Consider the following 17077-nt stretch of genomic DNA (forward strand, 5'->3'; position numbering starts at 1 on the left):
GGATTGTTGGGTCATGGACCCAATAGTTTTCTTTGTGAGTGTGGCGGGTAAGGCCATGACGGTAAAATAGTTTACCATGATTGCTTGTGAAACGTGAGTATACTATTCAGTTTTTGTTGGTTCCTTATTAAAATCTAGTTGGATTTGAACTAGAGTACTGTAGATGACAGCTTGATGTGTTTACGTAGCTAAATGACTTGTTATTTGGTTACTTATAAGTACAATCAAAGTGTATCCCTTTGATTAGTGGTAGTAGGGGTGTTTGGTGGAAAGGATTGTCTATAGATTGATATGTCGACCGCCAAAGGGTGTTAAATCAACTCTGAATTTCTGGCCACGTGTGGGGTTATTATGAGGTCGTTTGGACTATAAATAATGGAGTGGATGTTGTTGTTAGGGTTCTTCTTTATTTCTTCAGCTTTTTTTTAATTCTTGTACCCCGATTAAGTGGGAGTTCTTCGTCAGAGAAGAACTAGTAAGTGTGTGTCTAATAACCGAAGGTTATAACGAGATATTTCGTAAGGTAACCAGCTTTTTTGAGACCTTCTATGAACATCCAACTTGTGTGAGTATCTTGTATACTGATAGCTTATGGTTTATTATAGTTAAAGGTTATGAGTACAGATAAAAACCATTTTCCCTATGACCACCTCTGGACGTACTAACGCTTAAAGTTTAAATACTACAACTAAATGAATGGAACTAGGCGGTGTTTGCAAGTATGGGATTCAAGTTGTAATATAGTTTTTATAATGAAGTAGGTGAGTACTCCGAGAATCGTACCCAAGGGAGGCTAATACTAAATTAAATTTAACCTAAAGAAATATAGATCAAATTAGCACTTTAAATAAATCATATTACGATTAAAAATAAATAAAGGATTTTATGTTTTTATAATAAAGAAATAAAAAATTGCATAAATAAAATGAACTTCGTATACTGAAATCTAAACTTTACCAAATCTAGGCATAGGTGATTAGATCGCTTTGGTGGTTAATTCCTATTTTGGGTTTCTATTCAATCAACAAGTTGTTTCCCTAGCAGGATATCTCGATTTTCTACTAAACTAACGAGTCGACAAGAACTACTTATCTCTCGACCTCATAGTCCAAACTGGATTGGGGTTTAGGTGTTCACAGATAGGCAATACCAAATTTGGGTTAATTCCCACCTAAATGACTTCCTAAGGTTTAGGCTCTTCCTCTCCCAAATAGCTGATCCGTTAAGAAAACCTTATATAGCAATTAGTTAATCCAATTTCCACTCACTAATCCCCCATGAAAGGATTAGTTCCTCATGGAATCCATAAACAACATATGCTTGATAAAATAAATAAACATTAATAAGAAATCAAGAATATGATTTAAGAAGAATTATGAATTTGTATTGATTGATGAAGCACAGAATCCACAAGAGTTTGGTCGAATCTAAAAATTAGATTCTTCGAATAACACGAACATAAATAACTGAAAAAAAAATCTAAAGCCTAAAAGAAAAGAAAAACTAAAAACTAATTACAGAGGAAATTCTAAATTATGAAAGTTGTCCCAAAACGAATGTCTAAAAGGTCTATTTTTTTGTTAATTTTCATTGTATAGACCAAAATGTCCTCCGCTAGTAAATCATTCCCATATAGAGCCGATGTCGCGACACTAAAAAGAATATACTTTATTTTTAGGCTCAGCTTCAAAGGTGTGTCGCGGCATCCTCTGGCTATGTCGCCACACCTAACGCAATATTGATATTCTTGTATTCTGCTCCCTATGTTGTGACATTGGACTTTCCATGTTGCTACACGATGACCAGTTTTGAGCTCTTGTGCCTTTGAATGGTGCCCTGCACACTCACTAAATACATTAGCTCACCTTTAGGCCTCATTCAGCCCCTAAGGTCATAAAATGACTCAATTTACACTTTTTATTGAATTAAAAATAAGATAGAAAAAATAACTAAAACATAATCGAATTGATTATATTAGAGCTCCTTAAGTATGAAAACTAGTTTAATCCGCTACACCGAATTACGACAGATCAGACTCCCTCACACTTAAGTCATTGCTTGTCCTCAATCAAGGAAAACTAAAAATGAAATAGAAGACAACCATTGAGCAAGTATGATACAAAGATTGGTTTTGGAGTACATAATTTGGCACATTCATATGTAAACATAATCCTGGCATGATATGTAAAGGACTTACCACTTTCAATATCAAACTCCTAATTTTAGTATATTACAAGGAATGCAAACAATAAGGTCCTCAAACATAGGGATCCATCAATAAAACATACATGTAATTTGATTATCCTAGCAGAATACAAATAGTCGTTATTGTAATTACATAATACAATGTCAATTCTTGAAAAAGTTTACCTAGGTCACATAGGGCTTTTCGGCTTGTAATGTTCTGAGGGTTAGGACAGGTATGAAATTTAAGAACAAGATGCATCAAAACAATTTCAAACATGAAATTAATTTGACACATTGTATTGTTCCATATTCTCCCCCTTAATAACCCTTGCCTGCTCACCGCATTATTTCTCCTTCTCTCACCTTCTTTATTTCTCCACATAAGAAGTTACAGTGTAATAAAGCAACTGCATCTAGCTCACGAGTTTTTGTGCACTAATGACTGAGTTTTTCTACTTTTGTGACTTTGCCACCTTTGGTCTTTTTCAATACATCTCACTCTCAATGCTTTTGTTTTTTTATGTACTTTTTCTACTTGTTTTGACTTTTTCTGAATTTTTCTTTTGTTTCGTACATATTGGCTAACCTATAATCACTATATCACACTGCTTCTTCCTATTTCACTTTGATTTTACAAAATCCATCATGTTTTATCTACTTAACCCTCAATACATATGGTTAGACGTCTAAATTCATGCAATTCAGGACCAAAGAAAAATGTTAAGTACAAATTAATATTTTTGAATTGAGTTGTGCATGAAGGTTCATCAAGAAGTATTTTCTGACTCAAAATAGGTACTAAGGCTTGATAAACAGGGTTAGCTATTTGGCTCTGGGTTTATACCAAACAAAGCCTTAAGTCATCTTTAGGTATCTCCACATTCACAAATTTAATTGATCAAGCAGTCACAATTTCAATTATTTATCATAAATACTAGCATGGTCATTTCCCTATATTTTCTATATCATTTGGTATATTCAATTACTCAATGCCTATTTACAGTGTAATACAAAAAACTTAGTAGTGTAATAATTGAAATTTTAAAATCATCCACTATCATGCCAAATTTATAGTAAACGCAATCAACCTATGTACATGCTCTTAACCAATCACTTGTATTTCTACAAGCTCAAACACACTTTAGATAGCACGTTGTCCCCAATGTGCATCCCCTGAATAGATAAGGACATAAGTTATCTGATTGATCGTGACATTACTGTATTTTAATGGTAGGTGCTCCCTTCCTTATTTGTTGAAAGCTCGAAATTTTCTTGCTACTTTCATGTGGGGGTTTTTACATAGAAATCTTAAAAACACAAAATACATATAATTCTAATACTTCTATAAAATTGTCTAAATTAATTACAATTCTTAAAAAGAAAATTGTCAACTAGGCCTAAATCTACTAATTTTCTTACTTCTTACTTCTAAATAAAGTGTCCTAATTTTCCATTGCATAAATATATGTTGAATTGTCTTATCTGATAAATTCTTTTGATATAAAAAAAAAACATCTTTAAATAATTTTTTTTGAACAAAGAATTCAAAGCATAAATAATATTTCAAAAACTCCCAAACATATTAGAAAATGCTTTGTACAATTAGAATAGTTTTGACAAAGCTTTGGAAATGAATTTGAACTCTTAAACTCAATTAAAATTGTTTCGAATCAATTGTAAAATTGCTCCCTACAAGCAGTATCAATATTTTCCAAAATGTATCAATACTTGTACAATTTTTATCGTTACCTAATTTTTTATCGATAGCAAAACTACTCTTTGGTTTGAATAAAAAATTCAACACAAACAATAAGTATTGATACCTTTAAAATTTTTATCGATACTTATTGAATTTTATTGATATCAAAACTTTTTATCGATACCAATTTTGCATTTTTTTTCATGATCTTTCAGAAAATGACAAAAAGTAGCGACACCCATCAAATATATCGATACCTTTACCAGGTATCGATAAATCATTTTTGGTAACGTTGGTAACTAATTTTAATAGTAACTGAATGAGACATTAATTTCTACTGTATCGATACTCATACAAAAGGTATCGATACTTTTTCTTGCAGGTGAATTTAATGAGCTGGTATTTTTCATCCCAACAACTCTATTAATTTTCTTAACAAGAACAATGGTTGGAAATGAATTAGGGGGTATAAATACTAGCTTCTAAAGGTTCTACAACAACTAGAAAGAATACTCAAGCTTAAAGATCAATCAAGATAACATTGTAGCTATATGTTTCCATACTTTTCTTTAATACACTTGTAAGCTTTATTTCTATTCTTTTGCTCAAGTTTTTTTCATTGTAATTGAGCTTAATTTTGCAAACACTCATATCTTGTAAGGATTATTTTTTTGTTTGCTACTTTGTATCTCTTTGAGAGGGCTAGTGTCTAATCTGTCGTAATACAGTGTAACATATTAAACTAGTTTTTGCACTTGATAAGCTTGAATACAAGCACTTTTATTATGTTTTAGTCAAGTTTTTATAGTTTAGTTTACATTTAATAAAAAGTTTATTTTAAGTCTTTTATTGACCTTAGGGGCCGAATGAGGCCTAAAGGTGAGCTAACGTACTTAGTTAGTGTATAGGAGACCATGCAAGGGTATAGGAACTCAATATTGGTTGTTGTGTTGCAACACGGGGAGTTCGAGGTCACAAGATAAGGAGTAGAATGCAAGAATTGCCATACTTCCTTTGGTGTTGCGACACACCTTGAAGCCATCCCTGAACTACACAAACTGCCTTCGATGTCATGACACAAGCACTAGAGTGTCACAACACCAGCCCTATACGGGATATAATTACGAGTTAGGGGCATTTTGGTCCGCAAAATAAAAATTTAAATATGAGAGTGTCAGCTAACCTCAGGTTAAGAACGATGGCAACCCTAACTCTATAAATAGGGTCTTAAACACTTGTTAAAGGAAAACATTTCATATTCTCAAATTTCCCTGTAATTTAGTTTTCATTTTTTTCTTTTAGGGTTTAGATTTCTTTTCAGTTCTTTTCATTCGTGTTCTTTGGAGAACTTGATTTGCAGACGCAACCAAACGTTTGAGGATTTCTGCATTTCACCAATTGAATACAATCAGGATTTTCTAAACTTTATTCTTGATTTATTTTTCATGAATATCTTTACCATCAAGTTTATTATATATTTATGGATTCCATAAGGAACTAATCCTCTTATGGGGGATTAGCGAGTGGAGGTGTGATTAATTAATTGTTATGTAGGGTTTTCTTAGCAGATCAGTTGTTCGGGAGAGGATGAACTTAAGCCCTAGGATTAATGACCCTAAGAAGTCATCTAGGTGAGAATTAACCCAAAATTGGTATGGCCTATCCATGAACACCTTATCCCCAAACCGGTATGGACTATGAGGTCGAGAGATAAGTAGTTCTTGCTGACTCGTTAGTTTAGTGGAAGATTGAGAGATCCTGCTAGGGTAATGACTAGTTGACTAAATAAAAACACGAAATAGGAATTAGTTAAGATCAAAACAAGCTAATCACCCATGTCTTCATTTGATTGAGTTTAGAAATTAGGTTTTTAAAGTCCTTTTTATTTATGCAGTTTTTAATTAATTATTTATAAAAACCCCAAAAATCTTTCTTTTAAGTTTTATCATAAAATAATTTATTTAAACTACTAATTAATTCTATTTTTGTTTAGATTAACTTTAATTTAGTACTCGCCTCCCTTAGGTATGATCCTTAGAGTACTCACCTACTTTGTTGTAAAAGTATATTACAACCTAACCCGTATACTTGCGGACACCGCTACAAATCTATATCTTCAGTTGTAGTATTCACACTCTGGATGTTAGTATGTCCGGAGGCGGTCAGTGTTTTAAGATTTACGTAGAAATCTTAAGGGAGTTGTAAGGTTAAACATTGTCCTCAAAGGTTGATCAAATCAGTGAATTTAGGAAAATCCTTAGCTGTGGAAAGCTAAGGTAGTGGAGTAGGTAATTAGGGTCGAACCACTCTAAATTCTTGTGTTCACTTTTCTATTTGTTCTCTCTAGCTTTCATAATTTTTTTAAAAAGAGTCAATTCACCCCCTCTTGGCAATTTCAGTTTGATCATTTGAGCTAACAATATGTAACTAAGATTTTTTTTAAGAAGAACTGCTTCGTTCATCCCCCTTTTGTAGTCCCCGTTTTCTTCTTTCTGTTCTTTTCTTTCTATGAAGTATTACAAATTGTTTGTATAGTCTATCTCCTAATAATTTCTTTGGAGGGTTCATATTCCTTTCCATTGGATCCAATAGGTGCTCCTACTTTTTTGCATAATATCAATATTAAGTGTAGGAAGAATGTCCCTTTTGATTGGTCCCGTACACAATCAAGCATATTTGATAAATCCATGTACCGATGCATATCTTTTTCTTTTGCAAAATTGCATACACTGGAATAGCCTGTAATGGGTTGATATTGGAGATATCTGCTATAGGCCAAATTCTTGAACACACGAAATTCATCCAGATTTTTGAAATTGAAGTCATTAGTGCTTGATATAATGTTACTAGGATCTTTATGCCAGGTTGATAGGTCCATTCTTTTTTTCCTTTAGTTAAAAATCTCAACACTTCCTCCATGTCTATGTTTTTGAATTATTTGAGATCTGCTCTAAATGTATAGTCACGGTAATAGTACAGAGAATCATAAAATCGAAAAATACTTCTTTCAGTTACTAGAACATCCACCCTCTGACTTTAACACATATTCGCATATCATAATATGGTCTCATTACTTCTCTTTCCTTTAATGCGAGATAAAATTCTTGCACAACTGGTATTATTGTTGGTTCTTTGGGTGGTAAGTAGAAGGTAATCCATTCACACTCAGTGACAGTTTCCCACATTGCTTTGCAATTGCTCATTAAAGGGTCAGACCCTTTTTCTTAACGAACGTGTTAGGGGTACAAATGTTGTAGGTATTTGTATATGTTGTCTTCCTGGAATTCAATAGATGTATTCATAATTTCAAACAAAATTTTTAATAGAATCGAAACTGAATTTGATGTAGCTTCTTCTTTCGCTGTTGTTGAACTGCTTGCGATGTTTAATGAGTTGCTACAAATTCTGGTTTTAATACTTGCAATTTTACAAATTTGGAAAAGGGGAAGGGGATTTTTGTGGCTTACTAACTCCTAAGGAAGGGAGATGATAAGAGTTAAAGGTTAAGGTTGAGTTATTGGTTTTATTTATAAAGGAATACTAAGTAATTTGTCCTAATTCTATTGAAATTCTACTACAAATTCCCCATGTGTTGTCGCAACATCGAGAATAGTGTACCTGTGTCCGATTTCTTTCGGTGTGGTGACATGGTAAAAAGATTTTGACCTAATTTGTTTTCGCAAGTAGGCTTTCATTCCTTAATTCAATTCTTTCCCTATTGGTTCCACCCTCGTTGTCTATGTCCCTATTTTTCTCTATTATTTTTCCTCCTTCGTGTTGAGTTCAAATAACCTTGCATTACAACACCTGTTTTTTGACTATTTCCTTAGTCATCCCTCCAAAGTAGTGTTTTACCCTTCGATTGTTTACAGGAAAGGTTTGTTCCCCATTTCCAATAAGTTCTATTGTTCTATGAGGTGTTACTTGATTTATAATGTATGGTCCTATCCATCTCGATTTCAGTTTCTTGGGAAATAGTTTCAATCTTGAATTAAATAGGAGTACCTTCTGGCTTGGTAAGAACTGTCATTTTTTTATTCTAGCGTCATGCCAAAGTTTTCTTCTCTCTTTATATAGCTTTGTATTTTCGTAGGTCCTTAATCAGAATTCTTCTAATTCTTACAGCTGGAATAATCTTTGTTTCTTTACCAAATCAAGTTCTAAATTCAATTCTTTTATAGGCTCGTATGCTTTCTTTTCCAACTCTATTGGCAAATGGCAGTTTTTTCCAAACACCAATTTGTAAGGAGACATACCTAAAGTGGTTTTGTATGTTGTTCTATAAACCCATAATGCATCATCCAGTCTTAATGCCCAATATTTTCTCTTTGGATTGACATTTTTTTCCAATATTTGTTTAATTTCTCGATTAGACACTTCTTCTTGGCCATTGGCTTGTGGATGATATGTTGTGGTTATTCGATGTCATACGCTATATTTGGCTAAGGCCGTTTCAAACTGCTTACTGTAGAAATGTGATCTTTCATCACTTACCAGAGCACGAGGTGTTCCAAATTTGGGAAAAATATTTTTTCTTAAAAACTTTACCACTGACTTTGTATTGTTTGTTGGTAACGATATAGCTTCAACCAGTTTACAAACATAATCTACAGCTAACAAGATGTACTAGTTTCTAAGAGAACTTGGAAAAGAACCCATAAAATCAATTCCCCAAACATTAAATACTTTCACGTCAAGGATTCCTATTTGTGGCATTTCATCCTTTTTAGACATGCTTTCGGACCTTTGACATCTATCGCATCCCTACAAAAATTCGTAAGCATCTTTGTTCATTGCTGGCCAATAAAATCCTGACTGTAATATCTTCCGAGCAGTTATTTTTCCTCTGAAATATCTGCCACATGGTGAAGTATGGCATCATTGTAAAATATCATTTATTTCTTCTTTAGGCACACATCTTTGTACCAGCTGATTAGCACATTACCGAAATACATACTGTTCTTCCCAAATATATATATTTTTTCAATTCGTGCATGATTCTCTTCTTTTGTTGCCATGATACATTTATTGGAAAAACTCATCTGATAATATAATTCACATAATCAGCATACCATGTTATCTTATTATCCCTACAATTTGTTTGGTGTATGTCTACCCAAAATAGCTATACATCAATAAAGGTTTCTTTTATTTCTTCAGAGTTCTCCTCCATTTCATTTTCTAATCTCAACAAGTGATACAATTTGATTTTCCGTTCCTTTTCTCTCCATGACCCACAAGTCAAACTCTTGAAGCAATAATAATCACCTCATTATTCTAGCTTTCATTTATTTCTTTTTGATGACATATTTCAATGGAGGATGATTAGTGTAGATGTAAGATCTATTCTCCATTAAAAAGGGACGGAATGTTTTGCATACAAATGCAATAGCGAGCATTTCTTTTTAGTACTAGTATAATTACACTGTGCCAAGTTTAGTGTTTTACTTGTATAGTGAATAGCCCAAATATCCAACTATTATTTCTTTTTTGCCCCAACACTGCTCCTACAACATAATCACTAGCATCGCACATTATAATAAAATGTTCTGACCAATCAAGAGTAATAATGATAGGTTCAGAAATCTCTTTTTCTTTTATTACCTCAAAATCTTGAATACAGTCCTGATCAAATACGAAATGTGTTTCCTTCTGAGGACGTTGATTCAACGGTTTAGATATATGAGCAAATCTTTTATAAATCTTTTGTAAAACACAACATGTCCGAAGAAATTTCTTACTCCCTGGACTGTCATGGGATTGGAAAGATTCTTGATGAATTCAATTTTTTCCTTGTCCATTTCTTAACCTTTGCTTAATATTTGATGTCCTAAAACCAACCCTTCTTTTACCATAAAATGAAAATTTTCCCAATTAAGCACCAAACTAGTTCCTTCACATCTATTCAATTCTTTCTTAAGGTTGTCTAAAAATTCCCGAAAGGAATCTCCATACACTGAAAACTAATCCATGAATACATCGAGGCCTTCTTCCAACATATTGAAAAAAATAACAATTATGCATCTCATAAATGTTGTTGGTGCATTACATAATTCGTATGGCATACATTTGAAAGCATATGTACCGAAAGGGCAAATAAATGTAGTTTTTTCTTGATCATTTGGATGTATTGGAATCTGATGATATCCATAATATCCATCAAGAAAATACTAATACTCCTTCCCAGCCAATCTATCCAGCATTTGATCGATAAAAGGAATAGAAAAATGATCTTTTCTTCGTTGCATCATTTAATTTCCGGTAGTCAATGCATACCCTCCAACCAGTGACTGTCCTTGTTAGAATCAACTCATTCTTATCGTTCTTAAAAACTGCTAATCCTCTTTTCTTTGGAACACATTGTATAGGGCTCACCCATTCACTATCAAATATTGCATAAACAATATCTGCATCTAACCATTTGAGTAACTCCTTTTTCTCCACTTCTTTATTAGTTGGATTTATACGACGTTGCGCATCCACCACTAGTTTTTTACCTTATTCTAATATGATCTTATGTATACACAATAAGGGGTTGATTCCCTTAATATTAGTGATAGTCCATCGATTTGCTTTTGTGTGTGTCTTTAATACACTCAATAGTGCCCCCTCCTGTTCAAAAGTTAGTCCTGCAACTATTATTATTGGCAAGGTGTTTTGCTCTCCCAAATGTCCATATTTTAAGTGCTCAGGTAATGGTTTCAATTTTAGTTCATGTGGTTTAATAATAGAAGGGATCACTTTTGCTACGGTAGGGACTACTTGCTCTGGTTGTTCTCTACTCTTACGCCACCAGTGAAGTTGAAGGGCTAGCTCGTTATTTTCTTGTTTAGCATCATCCAAACTTTCCTCTTCTGGTTCATCTTCATTATGTTCAATAGAATCTAACGTCTCTAATTCCAAGTTATTAGATGTATGTTTTTTAGGCATACCTTCTGCTAGGTTGGTATTTTCTATTTCCCGGGTAATGCCCCATGTGAGTTCATTTCCATTAACGTGTTCCAATATGTTAATAATTTCTCTTTTGATTTTTGACCAAATACTCCCTCCAGTTATAATATCAAATTTTCTTCTGCTCTGTCCATCCAACCCATCATAGAAATGTGGTAATCGGATTGCAAAATTGACACCTCCTCCCAATATTGATCAAATGATTGTTTTGAAACTTTCCCAAGCCTGTCCTAATGTCTCACTAGCATCTTGCTTAAATTTAAATAACTCTTCATAAGTATTGATTACCTGGGCCATCGGCAGCACGCGACGTAAGAATAGTTGCACAAATTCACTCTAGATTGTAATTGTATCTGGCAGAAGTGCCTCCAACCAAGCTTTTTCCTGGCCCTCTAAGGTGAAAGGAATAAGGAGCAATTTGATAACTTTTTTTGAAACACCAGCATACGTAATGGTACTGTATATGTGTTCAAACGGCCGAAGGAAAGCTATGGGGTCCTCATTCCTATAATTGTCAAACCTCACATTTACAGAGGTCGATGTTAATAGGGACAATTCAATTCAAAATAGGGGTTTTGAATAATAGGTCAAGTAATACTAGGTCATAACCAATCCTTGTCAAAATGACCTGCCCATAATACTTGCATCATCGCATTAGATTTTAAATAGACTATTATAAGTCAAACACTAACAATTATTTTATGAACTTCCATTGTGATTATTTGGTACTACACTTTTCATAATTGTTGACAGCTTATGTTACCAAAAGGAACCAATTATTAGTCTCTCTGAGTTTGTGAGCAGCTTCATCAGTGTTTTCTTATTGCGAATCATACCTTGAAATAAAAAAATAAAAAGTTATTAAAAATAATAAAAATCGTATCTATAATTTATAAATTTCCTAATTATTCCATAAAAACACAAAAATTAAAATTAATCTAGTAGCGTTGCCTCCCCAGCAACGACGCCAAAAACTTGACCACCTCCAAACATACTAACACATCTAGAGTGTAAATACTGCAACTAAATGAATGGAATTGAGGCAGTGTCTACAAGTATACAGGTCAGGTTGTAATATAGTTTTTACAATGTAGTAGGTGAGTACTCCGAGGACCGTACCCAAAGGAGGCTAATACTAAATTAACTTTTACCTAAACGAATATAGATCTAACTAGTACTTTAAATAAATCATATTATGATTAAACGTAAATAAAGGATTTTAGGTTTTTATAATAAAGAAATAAAAATTGTGTAAGTAAAATGAACTTCAGATACTGAAATCTAAACTTAACCAAATCTAAGCATGGGTGATTAGATCACTTTGGTGGTCATAACTAATTCCAAATTTGGGTTTCTATTCAATCAACTAGTCGTTACCCTAGCAGGACCTCTCAATCTTTCACTAAACTAACGAGTCGACAAGAGTTTGGTTGAATCTACAAATCAAATTTTCCGAAGAACACGGACGGAAATAACTAAAAATAAATCTAAAGCCTAAAAGAAAAGAAAAACTAAAAACTAGTTACAGAGAAAATTCTAAATTATGAAAGTTTTCCTTAAACATGTGTCTCAAGAGCCTATTTATAGAGTTAGGGTTAGATGTTATCCTTAGCCCTAGGTTTGCTAATGTTTTCGTGTTAATTTTCATTGTACGAATGAAAACACCCTCAACTTGTAAATTGTTCCCGTACAGTGCCGATGTTGCAACACCTAGTGCATATGTCATGACACTAAAGATAGTATACTTTGTCTTCAGGGTCAGCTTCAGGGGTGTGCCGCGACATCTTTTGGTTTTTTCGTGACACCAAAGGTAGTATTGGTATTCTTGTATTCTAATCCCGATGTTGCAACATTGGACTACCCATGTTACAACACAACGAACAGCTTTGAGCTCTTATGCCTTTGAATGGTGGCCTGCACACTTACTAAGTACGTTAGCTCACCCCTAGGCCTCATTCGGTCCCTAAAGTCATAAAGGACTCAATTTACACTTTTTATTGAATTAAAACTAAAATAGAAAAACTAACTAAAACATAATAAAATTGCTTGTATTCGAGCTCCTGGAGTATTAAAACTAGTTTAATCTGTAACACCGAATTACGGTAGATTACTCTGAAATGTAGTAAGTTGTTCCATGTAATCATCTGCATGTGCATATGAGTGGTAAGAAACAAACACAACTTTCTTGGTGTGCAAACTCGGTATCCGAATATGACGGACCATTGGTAGGATATGTTAGTTGGTAATCAGATTGGCGTATATGTTGGGCCACTGGTAGGGCATGTTAGTGCTAATCAAGTTAGCGGAGATGAGGGGCCACTGGTAGGGCATGTTAGTTTCTAATCAGCTTAGCGTTATGAGTGATGTCATTAGTAGGGCATGTTAGTTGTTAACCATGGCAAAAAGCCCTGATCTTGTGGGAAAACGAGCATATGTTCAAAATAACGTGGACTAAGATATTTGTTATCATATGTGCATATAGGATACGAAGTTAGCACAAGGAAGGGTGTGGTAAAGGGTAAGAAAATGTGAATTTAGATTTGTAGCATGTAATGCATGTTATGTATATTCGTAATAAGTTATGAGACCGCCAAACAGAAAGGTTGACTATGTAGTTGTATTGCATAATAAGTATTAAGTCTTAATATTATTTAATGTGTTTTGGGTGAAACATATCTATTATTTATAGTGCTTGGTGTATTCTATCCGCAAAAGGAATGTCATACTCAGTAGGTGTATAGATGTCAGTCAACAGGTATGTCTAGGATGTTAGAGTAAGTGAAGGTAGCTTTTGTGAAGTATCTATTTTGTTAATGTTAACAAAATTGTTCTCTAGGAAAGTAGTTGCATATTGTATTCAACAAAATGATAGATTCCACCATGAGATACTATCTGCCAAGGATAGGTATCCGCCATTGTCATATGTGAGAGGGTAGAAGCCCAATTGTCTATGTGAGAAGTCTGTTAACTTATTTTTTATATATGTATATATACGTCTAATTATTCCTACTCATGGAATTTGTTTGGAAAGGGTTGAGCATTTTTATAACTAGAGCTCACTAAATTCTTTCGAACTTATTGTAACGCGGTTAGTCCAAGTGTACAAAGTCGTTCAAGTAATAAGTAAGTAAAATGAGTTATCTTCTCCACAGGGGTTGTATAAGCTTAAACAATTAATTGCAAAATTATAAATAACAATTTCATGTAAAAAAATTCAATAATTTTGGATTGTGATGGTTAAATTAGATAAATGCAAAGAGTGATCCCTAATGCAATTTACCTAAATGTATGAATGAATGACTTTAGCAACAAAAACAATAAACATTAAATGGTCTAGGATAATTCTAGTAATCAATTCAATTTACTTTATCAAGCTTAACAATGTTCGGAAATATTTCCACAACAACTCGATCTTTCATGAGTTTGGAAACCAAATTAAGTCCTTTCGGATCTTTTACTTAGTTAAATATGCATTTTACTGATCATATTAACTAAGAGTTTATTAGTATTTATGTAAGGTCACAGGGACATTTACATTTGCAATAGTTTAATTACATAAACCTAAAAACTATGCAAGATAATGGAGCTAACTAAAGATGTTATGAACCTTAATTTAGTCAGGTTTAAGGATCTAAATTGAGCATTGCACTTTTCAATTATGTGTCTACTAGCCGTCGTCTGGTTAGGATCGCTCAGCTAATTTGAATGCACCCAATCACGTATGAATGAAATGCATCATGATATTAATTGAAAACATGATCGATTGAGGCCTAAAAAAATTAAACATGAATAAAATAAATCTTATTGAATTAACATAATTATCTTAGAAAATAAGATTTAAAATACCATAGTTGATATCAAAAACAATAAACTCAAAGCAAATATAATTAAAATAAATAACAAGAGGAAAGACTGAACTCTATTCAGTTTAGTGGCCTTTCGAATCTATTTTGATTGATGCTCTTCTCCGTTGTGCTTGATGCTTCTTTTGCTAAGGAGTTCCTAAGGTGGATGGCCAAAGAATGCTTTTGACAAAGCTTTTGTGGCTAAAGGATGGAAGGGACATGGGTGGCTATTAAGGGAAGGAAAATGGAAATGGAATTTAGAGAAATGCAAATGAGAGAAGGGAAAATTAGTTGTGAGGGATGATGGATTAAGGGATTGATGCATGGTATTTATAGGTGAAGGTAAGGGGTAGAGTTTGCTAAAAATAGATTTCAAATTCCTTCTCTTCCAACTACACATGGCCGACCATATTTCAAGGAGAAAATGATGACTTAGTCTACTCATTTAGAATTCAAACCAAGGCTATTAATAGCCATAGGGTGGACGGTTTCAATAGCAAGTTGTTGGATTTATTTATGATTATTTTCCAACTGTAAAGACCTTCAATTAAATACCCCAAAGCTTGCTTTTGGCCAGCCATCTACTTGTGTTGAAATTGGGCTTTAATTCCCCCTTGTTGGACGGTTTTTCAGTCCAATAATTTAACAGACATGTCCTTATTTTAGCTCATCTTTTACCGGGTCAAATTATCAAACTCATGAACAAAATTACATGGTTTTGCCGTCCACATGAATTAATTTGTGCATGTCTATGTTTCATTCATTTAATCACATCTTCAATGTTCCTCCTACATAGTGAAAAATCACATATTAATAAATTAACATGAAATAATATAAAATATGTACAAAAATCATGTAATTAAGCACAATTTCACATACTTTATAAATTCATGTTCAATATTAGTAATTAAGTAAAATTCACTTATTTTAATAACAATTACTCAAGATAAACATATTTATTAAGTAAAAAGATGGTAAAAATATATAGGCAAATCCTATATAATTTCGAGTTTACACTTACCCCCTATCTTTCCCTTTTCCAGGTGGTACCTTGGCGTAAAAGGGCTTGTAGAAGGGACTCAACCATATAATACGACCTCTATTGTAAGCTTGGCCTATGTTTGTTTTGTAACATGCACATGTTCATTTTTGGGTGGTGTGATATATCAGTCTTGTATTTTGAAACAATGTATATGTTTCTTACTATGAATATATTTTACAAAATTTATAGCGCACTCTAAAAGGCTTGTTTGGCGTATAGTTTTAAATAACCCTGCTTTGTCAATTATGGTTCAATAATTTCAACTATTTTATTACAGCGAATTGCCAAATTTTTTCCCATGTTTTGCTAAAAATATAAAAAGAATAAATCATGTTTAAGCATGTTTCTTGTTGTAGCGCCTCAGTCTGCCAGTTGGGGTGTTGCAATATGGTTTACTAATCTTCGAATTAAAGATCTAAATTGCTTAAACTCCTAAAATGACTCCATTTTACCTCACAGTCTCAATTTTACGAAGTTAAACAAATTAATCTAGATTCTATCTTGATCTCATCGGTGAACCCGAGATTAATGAATTGGTGCTCAACAAGATCTCCTCTCGATCTCACATGCCTAGGCATTCCCTTAAGGTTGTCAATCCTAAGTTTTTAGGTTCATTAAAATTAGTCCAATCTATTTCAATTTGGTCCCTTATCCAAAAATCAGCTCATCACATCTCCATCAACCAATCCCCTTTAAAGTTTAGTTACCTATGTGAAAAACAAAGCTAACAAACATGGAAATGAAAAGTATGGAAGCCATTAAAGAAAACTTAAGAAAAATATAAAAGTTTTGACTTTCATGCAAGGAAACTTAAGGGAAATGTAAGGAGAAGCATATAACATGAAAATCAAAAGCAAGAAACATAAAAGGAACAAGCTTTAATAGATTTAAAGTAAAAAAAAAATTGAAATGCATTAAACTAAAGCTAAAAATGTCATTACAACAAGGTACAAGGACTGAAAGTGCAAACAAACCTAAGTTGTAGTGCTAACTAATTTAACTAACTACAAGAGCACTAAGAACATGAAGAAAATGCAATAAAATAAACTTTAGAACTATGAAAGAGGAGAAAATAGAAAGCCTAAAAAAAGTGCGTAAAAACTAAGAAAACTAAAGTTAAACTACTCTAATACGGCCTTATTTTATCTCAACCAAATTTTTGTTGATTTAAGCAGATATTCTGACCCAATTTTGTTGCCCTAAATACCCTTAAACGAGCCTTCAATTATTGGTGCTTCGGTTAGACAAATACCAACCTTTGTGTCATTTTATGTCCCCTTATGATGTGCATATCATGATACCCATGGGATGGATGTTGGGGCATCGTCAATAGTCTTGAAATGGGAGATTGCC

This window comes from Gossypium hirsutum, chromosome D13 (assembly GCF_007990345.1).
Source record: "Gossypium hirsutum isolate 1008001.06 chromosome D13, Gossypium_hirsutum_v2.1, whole genome shotgun sequence".
Taxonomy (NCBI): domain Eukaryota; kingdom Viridiplantae; phylum Streptophyta; class Magnoliopsida; order Malvales; family Malvaceae; genus Gossypium; species Gossypium hirsutum.